General features: G+C 43.0%; 1 protein-coding gene across 1 annotated transcript in view; it reads right to left on the bottom strand.

Moving 5' to 3' along the window:
• Nucleotides 1-11,733, bottom strand: part of BRINP1 (bone morphogenetic protein/retinoic acid inducible neural-specific 1) — a 59,648-nt gene that overhangs the window by 27,804 nt on the left and 20,111 nt on the right. The gene's annotated exons all lie outside the window — the stretch shown is intronic.

The following is an 11,733-nucleotide window of genomic DNA, read 5'->3' as shown; positions in this document are numbered from 1 at the left end:
TCCCTACAAAGAAAGCAGGCTGGTCCTTTCACCCTTACACACTTTGGGGTCTTACACCTCTCCATAAAGCAGCAAATTCTGGTTTCTGTCAGCAAAAGACCTGGTCAGTTAGACTTTAGATCTAGACCAGTCTGATCATTGCTACATCCCCATGTTCATAAGCCTTCCTGGCATGTTTTTGCCAAGTAAGGCTGAAGGAAACACACTTTCTCCAAATATCTTAATCTTTCAGCACCAGGAGCACAGCAAAAGATTATTTTGAAAAACAATATGCTTGAAAAACCACCTAAAAGGATCGATTCAGATATAAGCAGAGGCCAGGATGAAAATGGAGGGTTGTTTTTTTGTTGTTTTTTTTTTTTTTTTAAAAAAAAACCTATAAAGTGGTTTTCAAATGCCTTCTTTTAAGCTGATATCAACTGGGAAAAAAAGTTAATGTTTGCAAAAGCAGCTCTTTATTTCAGGTATCCATTTTGAAACAACAGAGAGGGAAATGCCTAGAGAAAACCTTGCACACCTGTGATCTAAAAAAAATCAGGCCTCTGAAATACATCACCAGCTGAGCACCTAAAAGATGAGAAACCTATTAATGTCCTTTGAAAAATATTGAGCAAGGCCTTCTTAAAAGGAAAAGATATTATTTGTAACTACTCTCCTACAATTCACCTGCACTATCTTAAGCTATCTCCCAGATAATCAAGTCACAAGCTTCTCTGTCACTTTTCATTCACTTATTCCTGTAACTCAGGTTTAAGACAAAAATTTCATTTAAATAATAGAAATGACAATACCTTGCACTGACATGGCACTTTCTATCAATGTGTGTCAACCAGCACTGGCAATCCCACTTTGCTGGTAGAGAACCTGACATGCAGGCAGATTTAAGAGATGCTCTAAGTCAGTTGCAAAGCCACAATCACAAACCACATCTTTTTTTTTCCCAGGTTGATTCTACACTCAATCTACTTTACATGTGTTAGGTTATTTTACTTAATGCAATTATGCATGCATTTATTTTGATTGCACCCCATCACAACACCCCAGGCTGCCTAACAGCAGTTGCATTCATTAAAATAGCAAAGCGCCAGCTTTTTACTTCAAAATATCTCCTTACACCTGAGCTAACACCCCCTCTGTATCTCCTAGGCTTTCACAAGCCAAGCAAAAAATGCTAAAACAAAACATCCCTCTTAGGATATGGTAAGAGTCATTAGTGTCAAATCTCGAAATCCACAGAAACATCAGTCTTTCCTAGAAAAACCTGTGTCAGACCAAAAAAAACCCACTCTAAACCCAACCCCCAAAAACCCATACACCAGGACCTTAACACCAGGAGTGCAGAAAACATAGACCATTGGCTCCAAAGTTGTCTGCAGATAAGTACATTTCTAATGTCCATGTATTCACTGTATGGAGTAGAATATATTTTTTTTCCTCTTCTGTCCCAGAACAGTGGAAAAGTCTAGTACCTACTATCTGTCGAAGAGAGATGTTTGGGGGTCCCATAGTGGATTTTAATGAAAGATAAAACCTTAAAAGTAAAGACAAATAGCTTCTCTCTGAACTACAGAGAGGTTGCTCTAATCATTCCTGATTAGAGTGGCAATCCCAAATCTTGCTATACAAGGAGATCCCCTTTGCATGAAGGAGGACCGGTCCCTTCAGCAGTTACATGGCATGGGAAGATGCAGATCTGGATGCTAAAAGATAAGCAAGGCTTTAAAATAAACAAATTCCCATATTCCTATCATAAAGATCATAACTAGCAAGCATAGGAAAAATGCCATCTGTGCTTCCTCTCCAAAGAGACTATCATTATGTCCTGTAAAACTCAAGCACACTTTTGCTCTCAGATTACTGCTTCCTGCAAGCATTATCATTAAAGTCAGGAGGGTCTAGAGGCCTCCAGCACCAGCATGTTTTCAGAAAGGGCTGAGGGAATGCTTGATGTTCCCTGACAAAGTACAGAAAGTTTGCTTTTGTTACTGCTGAGTTACCTATTACAAAGCAAAGACCATAGAGTTGAAATGCTGATCAAGTAAAGCCCTATGGATATATCAACACCCAAACCCTAGGAGTGTCTCAATTCAGTGCATGGAGATGGACAGGGCAAACAGTTATAATTACGAGCACGCACTGGAAAGCAGTAGGCAATAAAGATTGGAGAAGGTAAGAACAGAGAATGAAAAGTTGGTAAACATTGTGTTCAAAGGGAAAGCGGGTTCAATTTTTCGCATCAGGTCCAACATCATCTCATGACACTGCTGGCAGGATGCAAAAGAAGGAGTTTAAAAGAAATCATTTCCATATCTTCAACCTTGCCTCCTGCCAAGGGACAATTGCTGTCCCCATTCATGAAGTAGACAAGCCCTTATCAGCACCCACATCTAAAACATCACAGCGAAGACGACTTTCCACTCAGTTCTTATGCATGCCAGCCCCCACCAGGGCTTCCTACTCCTAGGGCATATCATGGAGGTGAAAGCCCAGTTCTCTTGTACTCTCCAAATGCTTCGATGTGTGGCTTTCATAGCTGATGAGAAAAGCTGAGCAAATACTTTATGATGAATAATTTATGCAACTAACTTAGATGTTTATCTTCTGCTCATAGAATATCCATGAGCCAGTTGCAATTCCCTCTAATTTATGCATTATTTGAATTTACTTAGTGATATTTTTCAAGCTTTTTAAGGTTTTGCGTAGTATTTGGCTGTATTCTCTTTGTGTGCTGTTGATTGGTTGGGATTGGTTAAGCAAATTATATGGAATTGTCAAGTTTCCCAATTAATGACCACAAATACATTTTATATTTGGCTTCCCCAGTTCCAGAATATTTCACATTGAAAGCAATCATCTAAATACTAGCAATCTTCCATGTAACCTACAGAACTCTGTGCTGTAAGATGCACCCAAGGCCAAGATTATGGTACAATTTTGGAAAATGGACTTAACATTAATGGATATGACTAGTGAAATCACTTAGAATCACTGAGATGACAAAAAAGTGATATTTGCAGGGAATGGTATAGCTCTTGCCGTAGGGAATGATCCACCCTATAACTCCTGAATTCTTTGAAGAAACACCTCCAAGAACCAGTTTTCTATTAACTTGCAGTGCTAGACTTAATTGCATTTTCTGCAGAAGCAGCTGCTATCGGCCAAAACTGAATGCATGGCACTGGGCTAGGTAAACATACTCTTGTCTGTCACCACTAAATCCTTGAATCTGTGAATCTTTGGAGGATCTACCAAGGCCTTGGATTCATGGATGATGTGCGCAAAAGGGAAATGAAATCTTTCCTCCCAGAAATCATTCTTGGCTGCAGTTTCATTGCTTCTCAGAACCATCGGTGACACCACAGTCTCAATGCCACTGCCTGGAAAGCACAGGTGAGGCCTCCACAGGTCTCAAGGCAATTTATAAAAGAGAAATATTGCATTGTTGCTTGCTCATTTTCCAGGTGGAGAAGTTGCAAAGACCTGACCAGGATTATGATGCACCCCATGATATGGTTAGGATTAGTACAGAGTCTTCTGACCCTCAGGGCAAAATCTCTCGCAAGGACCTGACCTTCTGCCAGTGGGGAAGCTTTTAAGGGCTTCAGAAAGATGATAAACCTCTTAGCAAGGAGGAGGAAGAGTCTGTATCCCTGATGCAGAGACTGGATAAGGAGAAACTATGACCTAACGTCTGAGTAGTGGGGGGAGAGGCACTTGTTTGTGCTCTAATGTCTCGCCAGTGTAGACAGCCGTGCTAATGTGGAGCATACCCAGGAAAATGCCTGGCAGCTCAGTGGATGCGAGTCTGCTGCATAATGTCTGGTGAAAGCACTGAAGAGCCTGCTCTTCTAATGGCTGGAAGGGGTAGGAAGTGCTAATGCCTAAAGGGGGAAGGGAGGTGAGAGGAAAGAGAGAGATGAAGTACTGCCTCAGGCAGGCAGATACACATATTTAAGGCCTTCCTCCCTGTCACAGCAAGAGGATAAATGTTATTTGTGTACTTGCCCCTTCAGAGTTTGCATTAACAAGCTGGCCATCAAAGCCAGGAATGTCAGAGAGAGGGAGCCACTAGGAATGTCTCATTAGCACTATGACCCCTCCAGGGAAACACAAAAAAAAAAGGGGGGGGGGGAAAACTGAAGAGGGGGGAAAAGTGCCCCCCCGAGGAAAAAAAAAAAAAAAAAGGGGGGGGGGGAATACTGAAGAGGGAGGAAAAGTCAAAAGCCTGGAATAGGTACATCGCCCAGACCCCTCACTGCACCAGCAGAGGCTAGGAGAATCCAAGGGCATGAGCATCTCTACCCAGGGAGAGAAGTCTGAAAGACAGAGGCCGTCAGAGCAAATTAAATTCCCCATCTTCAAATGGCCAAGACAACCAAAGGACATAAGCGAAGAAACAAGTTCAGTACAGACCTTGCGGGCTGGCGCTTGAAATCAAAAAGAAATTAAATGCATTAAACAGTGAATGAGACAGAGTCTGTTTGAAAAAAGTAAAAAAAAAAGAGCAGAGTAGGAAGACACTGAATAAAGCCTATGAGTGTCATGCTAACTAGAACATCCCAACACCTCCTGCTGCTGGATATATTGCCTGGAGGGCAGTTAGTGCATCCCACTCAGTGCACACTCAGCAAACAGGACCAGCCCCCACTGCTCCCTGGGAACTGGGCAAGGACAAGGCACCAGCTCCTTTCTGTTCAGTGGTTCTTTATCTTTTTCCAGATCATAGCTTAAAACCCATCAACTGCTCCCACAGGTGATAAGCAGACAGAGGCCTTCCAAAGGCAACACCCTCTTCAGTAACAGCAAGATACAAATATTGCTTAATGTCCTCTACCTGGCATATTGCACACATTGACTCACTGATGTTAGTAGGATTCCCAGTCAGAGAACTCCTAGAGCCTTCTTGCTGTCTTGGATTTTTGGTGTATATACAATGGCATCTGCCTAGACACGTCTCTGCCCCTTGTTTTCATCCAAGCACCTCACAATCATTAAGACAGACATTTTTGGACACCCCTATGCAGGTTGCAGACAAGCGTTATTAGCTGATAGAATGAGCGTGAACCAAAACAGACAGTCTTTAGGCCTTGCCCAGGTGAAAAACAAGTCTTGTGTTAGTATCGGGAACTTAGCCCAAAGTCTTCCAGAATCCTCCTAAAAGCTCCTTCAACAGAGCTGTTGGTTTGGCATTTTTGTTTTGTCTTTCCTTTTCTCAGCCTAATTGTCCCAGTCATGGGCTGCACAAAGTAATAGTTATCTTCAGTCCTCAGGGTGATTGCTCTTCCAGGTTACGGTGAGCCCTTGGCACCGCCAACAATGCCGTGGGGGCAGGATACAAGCACGACAACAGCACTATAATGCTTATCTTTCACTGCCAGATCTGGCTTAACATGAGTCTGAATGGGGTATCTGTGACCATGGTGGGGTCCATGATGTTTTATTTCTAGTCTGGGCCCTCAAAATACCAGACAGCCCCGGGCTGAGCAGTGCAATATTCCTTTAGCAGTTTCTGCCGCAGCTTGGCCTCTTCTCTATCTAGGCCAGCATGAAGAAGTCAGTCTTCAAAGCCGAGCTTTTCAAAGGACCTACAAGAATTAGTTTCCTGTGAGGGTTTGGCACTCATCCCCCCTAATCTATTTAAGAAAACTCCAGTCTGTAGATTCAAACTAGCTCCAAATTAGACAGAGGATGAAGCTCTGCCATAAAAGAAGGAAAAAAAATACAAAAATCGAATTCCAGAAAAGTATGAAAAAAGAAATCACTTAAGCTGAAAGTCTGACGGCATTTTGCATAACAACCAGGCAAGCAGACAGGCTCACATATGACAGCTGGCAGGTGAATAAGATAAATAAATTGACTATTGATTTATTGATAAATGCTGTACTGTCTGCAGCAGTTTTATTCCTATAAGGGCATTTACCTGGATAGGTCTGAACCCAAGGAGGAGGTCATCAGTGTTTGGATCATTCAACGGAACCATATGGCAGAAATAAAACAATGCTGTTGGAGTACTTACTGCTTCACCTGTCTCCACAGGACAATGGGAGAATCTTCTGTTGTTTTTTTCCTTGGTCTATACTTTGGCCATGTGCTTGGTGTTGGCTGAGGTGTCTGAAACCTTAACTACTTCCTCTTTTCTGTGCAATCATTTCAGCCTGTTGGGTTTTCCTCTTACAAATAGAGTTTTGTTTTCATCTCTCCGATATTTTTCTTAAAAATATTAAATTGTTCCAGGGTTGAAAACTTAGAGGGTTTTTTGTAGAAGGAGAGGGAGGTAAATAACAGGTCCAGAATGACATGAAGTTTTCAAGAAGGAAAAAAAAAATAAATTACTTCAAAGTTAGGTGGACTTCATGTGACCTTGAAAGCACCTTTGTAAACAGATGGTTCCAGTACTGAATTAAAATCCAGTTAGACTGACATGACTGAGTCTTGTGTTCTCTCTCAGGATGGGCCTACACTTGGGTCTCTTAGGAAGTAACATGTAATAGCTGGGTGCTGAACAGATCAATTCGTTCAAAAAAAGATGAAGCTGGTATAAATTTATCACTAGAGAGTCAAAGCAGAGAGATTCAGCACAGGTAAGTACAGGTTAAAAGACAGTAACGATCAAATTCAATGACCTAAGTTTGCTTATTATTTAATTTGATCATGGCCAGGTCTATGATTCCTAGTTCCAACTTCAAATACAATCATAGCTACCATTGCCATCAGTCACAAGCAAGTATGGCAAAGTAAATTACTACCACTTCAACTGAACGGGGTCACCTCCAAGTTACATATTTACACATCCTCACATAACACATAGTAACTTCTGAGCTTCTTCAACATGGAGCAAACTCACCAGCTACTCTCATCTGTCATCTATTGATCTGTTCCCATCTTTCAGCTGAGTCAGCTCCTACAATTCCCTTTATCACACCCATCAGGTTACAGCACAAACTGCTTGTGGGACATTTATTCCACTCAGCTTTCCCCATAATGTTCCTTGTGCAGATTTCATTGCAAAAAGCACAGACACCTCAGGCACTAGACATAGCCTTTCCAACACCAGCCTACTTAAGCATTGTCCACCCGGAGAATTGCTTGTAAGTAGTTCCCATTACTGTTAACACCATTTCAGCTGTTTTCAGCGTTGGGCTGATGGCACTTCTTCTAAGCCACTACAATTTACATAGTGGTTGATACTAGCTGCTAGAAGCCAAAGTGACATCTCTACAAGAGCTCCCAGCATTGTTAGCGCCACTGCAGCTTAACAAACATTATCAACAATAGGAAATGTTCTGTTCTGTTACTGTTTTCTTCCTAAAAGCTTACCTAAACCAGACATGGATTATTAAGCTGCTGAGGAAGCTGTTCTAATAGGCTGCAGGGTCCTGTGCTCCAAGCACTGGAACGGACAATACAGAGACACCCATTCCTTCATTGTGAATTGTGATAAAAATCACAAGAGATGCAGCCAGAACAATTCTCCACTCAAAACACCTGAGGTAGCCTAGAGAAACTCATTTAAGAATCAGGCATTTTGAATTCTACAGTTATGATTACAATGACACTGATATTATTTTTCATAGCATGGTCTTCCAGATTTATGTTTCTATGAGTTTGATGCAGAATTCAGGATCAAGCAGATCCTGGGAACTCAAGGAGCTGTCGAGAAGATGCTTTCAAAGAACACCACTTCTGAAGCAACAGATAGAAACATCTGAGTCATTGAATGACTTTTAGATAGTCTTGAGGAAGCCTGGGATGATTTTAGGTTCTCTTCTCCACACTTCTTCCAATTCTCTTCTTCACTCCTTTGCTCAACGCACGATCCTTGTCCAGAGAGCTGACAGCATACATCAGCCAGTGAGACTTAGCCAACAACAGGTTGGAAGGGAAGCTAAGACACAGGATGGTGAGACAATTATTAAGGCTGTATAGGAACATGGGGCATAGACAGGAAAATGCTCCAAGTTTTTCAGTCTTGTGCTGTAGCAACTGGTATGGGGAAAAGAGGGGAAAAAAAACAACCAACAACAAGAAAGAGACCTTTTCACATTGAAGTGTTTGTTTGGAGTCTAGTAGCTTAGAGTATTAAACTCTTGATGAAGTCCCTATGGCTAAGTAGTACATGAAAGTATTTAAATCTGTTACTTCTGAAAGCAAGTTTGAAATGGAAGACCGGCGGACAGATTTTAATTTATAGAGCAGATAACAAATCACCTAGGGAGGACTGGCCCACGCTAGGTCATCGTGAGCACTCTTTACCCCATGGAGCCCCTCATCAAGCTAGGCCTGCCCTGCCCCAAAATTCGCCATCTAGACTCGCTGCCTACCAGTGATTGTATGAGCACAACAACACAAATCAAAGGCTGTAACAAGAACATAGTTTGGAACAAGTCATTTCATTAAACTGCACTTGCTTCGTTTCCTGAAGATATAGGTATGTGGACTACAGGCTTTTTTTCCTTATTTTAGCTGCAGCAAGCTGATAACCTCAGCCTGTGACACCACAGCCCAAAGCTTTGCTCTTTACTTACCATGATTCACAGCTAACTCAGATGAAAAAACTGTGAGAAATGTGGACTTGAACCTTAATTTCTCACATTACAGGCTAGAGCACCTGGCTGCTGCGCTACTGGCAACTTCAGCACAGCATTTGTCAATATTTGGAAAGTAAGTATTGGAAATTCAGCCTTGATTGCTGTTTTTCTCAAAAAAGCACAAAATTTTCTCCAATGCACCATGCAACCATGTTTCAAAACCTGAACTGTTGTTAGAAAATGGAGCCACCCCCCCCCCTCTGATTACTTGTGCTACTCACTTTGCAAAGGCTCAAATTCACCACATCAGGAGGCAAAAAAAGTGATGTTTAAATGCAAAGCCCTCCCTGCCTCCTACACCCAGCTGTGCCTCCAAGGCTGTCCTGGCAGACCCACCTGGGCACAGCTACCACACTTGTGGGCTCAGCAGGAGCAGGCAGTGATGGCAAAGCTGTCCCCTCTCACCCACCCCCTCGCCCTGAGTCATTCTCAGTTGATGGAGATGCTAGCAATCATGTAAGTTGGGTGCTGGTGGGCAGCTTGCATACCTGATGACAGCCAGTTGGCAAAGTCATCTGCGTACATCAGGGATCTTTTGCTGCAGGCCAGTTGAGGGGCTTTTGGCTGGGTTAAGGGAAGTGAAGGTGGTCCATACCCTTCCCTGCCTGGGAATCTCCTTCAGATGGAAGGGCATGAGAAATCATCATTTGCAGAGATGCAACAGGACAGATGGATCAATCACTGCCAGCTCCTAAAGGCATACCTAGATCCAACACATGGTCACCAGCCTCAGAATAACCCAGGAGATGTGATGAGGACTAGCAGACTTCATCATCCATGCCATTGCAAGGGATCTTGCAGAAAGCATTCATGAGTACATGATGGAGGTATGGGAGTGCTTTGACATCATAAAATAAAACCGTGCTCCCCTCCCACACTGATCCTTACTACTTTATTCCTACAGCATTGTGACATTGTTTCCTCCAAGTTGGTGTAGAAGAAAACAATTGTTCCTCAGGACACCCATTTCTGTGCCTTCACCCTAAGAGCTGTGGCTCAACATCCTTTTGGTTTCCAAGCTGTGCTGTTACGTTCAGGTCACTCGCCAAGGGTTGATATTTTAACAGTGACATCCAGCAAGCAGGGATATACACAGTGGCTATATGCAGAGATTGTCACCTCTCAGTATAGGATTCAGATGGTAAACGGGCCTGAAATTACTAGCAAAGTGCATAAGGGAAGAGGTGAAGGGCTAAAAAAAATTAGGCCTGCGTATAGCTGCAGCAAAATTCAAGCCATCCATAAGACATTCGTGCTTTGTTCAAGATTAAAAAAAAAAACTGTCCCAAAAAGCCTGTGACATTTCAGAATTACAGTAAAATTGAAGAAATTTTCTCTAGGAAAAAGGTGACCCATTTCCTCAGACTACATCCCTCTTTAGCAAAAAAAACCTGAACACAAGCTGTGAGAAAGCCTTGAACATTCCCTGGCTGCTCCAAAATCTCATTTCAACAAAAATCAGTTTTGATGTATTTAATTTTCATTCCTAGTCATGCCATTTCAAACTCAGACATGTTTTGATGGAGGAAATAAAAAGAGTACAATAAAATAAAAATTCACAAACTCTTGAAGAAAGGCAATCTTTTTGCATGCTACAAAGTGGCCTGCAATAAAAAGACAACCATGCTTTTTGTGCAACATTTCATAAAGGAAATGCTTTATTTTTTCTCCTGTCCTATGCAAGGAACAGGGACTAGTGAATGCAAATGCTTTTGTTTTCTGGGATCTGTTTGCGAAGCTTTGAAGCACTTGGTTATTCAGGCACATCCGTAGCAATTTCCCAATCATGAGTCATGTTTCCTTTAGCTGTTTTTTGCGACTTTGATACATGGATCTCAAAGCACTTTTAAACAAATGTGTCACTATAGACAGAGGAGCTAAGGCAGCAGAAGATTAAAAACTTTGCCAAGGCAGAGATTCAGCATACAGCACAGCCATATGAACAAAATTAACCCAGATCTAGAGGCAGGCCAAAGTGTTTCACCAGCAAGGCCTACGGTGGCCTTGATGGTGAGGTCACGGCTGAACTTGCTGCCCGTTTTGCCTGTGCCAAGGCACCAACACTCCAGCCCAAGGTCCTTGCTGCCTGCTCAGGGCTCAATTCGGCAGGGTGCACTGCTTTCCACATCGTGCTCAATAAGGCTAAGGCCGGCAACATGTGAACACAACCCCACAACGGCCACAGAGGACAGAAGCACATGTTTATTAAAAATCACACACAGTAGATTCCCAAACCCCAGCCCTTTGGGGAGGACACAAGAGCCACACACAAGCAGTGGGAAAACGTGAAGTGGAGCCAGCTGGAGCCACGCCACAGGGAGGGCGTTGGGCCTGATCTGTAGCAAAAGCGAGAGGGATCAAATGCACACCCCGGCATTTATCTTCTACAAGGTAATAGGACCCCAAAGGCTGTGAAATCAGTCTAATGAAATGCAAACCACTTCCTTTGGGAAGGTTATGTTGATTGTGGACTCTGTTGTGTTCAAATCAGCAAAGAAGATGCCGGATGGTCTGGGAGAGATGGCTGAAGACCTCTAAGGCCTCCAGCAATGCTAGTGAATGTCACTTCAGGTCATGCCTGTCTGAATTCCTGTGATTTTATGAGTATGCCATAGCCAGGAGACTGTTTTAGTGTAGAACGGACCACCAGAGTGCTTCCTTAGCTGGCCGAGCCTCAAACACACCTAAAATAGCTGAGAGGGGTTGTTACACCCATGCTGCAGGCATAAAATCTGCAGTTCAGTGAAAGAGCAGTATACACTAACTGCCCCACAACACACACAGAGCCACATAAGCACCTGTCTGCACAAATCACTTAATTCATCCACAAAACAAAATCCACTCACATGCTAAGGTCCAGATGTCAAATTCAGATCTTGGAGAAGTTAAGAGCAAAACCTACTCAACTTCAGTGTAGGTAGCATCCAGCCCCATGTGTAAAGGCAGCCTCAAAGCCCAGCAGGTCTCCAGGCTGTAAGCAGAGCCGCTCCCCTCCATCAAAATTTAGGGTTTGGGACAGAGGGCTGGAGCTGAGCCCTGCTGCAAAGCAAAGGGCACCATCCCCTTCCCCGAACACAGGGCTCCTCCCTGTAGGGCAAGGTAAAGCCAGCTGCAAAGATTTATAGCCTCACCATTCAAGGTCTGT

This window comes from Cariama cristata, unplaced genomic scaffold, assembly GCF_000690535.1.
Source record: "Cariama cristata isolate BGI_N322 unplaced genomic scaffold, ASM69053v1 scaffold7248, whole genome shotgun sequence".
Lineage (NCBI taxonomy): Eukaryota > Metazoa > Chordata > Aves > Cariamiformes > Cariamidae > Cariama > Cariama cristata.
The sequence above is the reverse complement of the archived record's forward strand: the minus strand, read 5'-3'. Positions and strand labels throughout refer to the sequence as shown.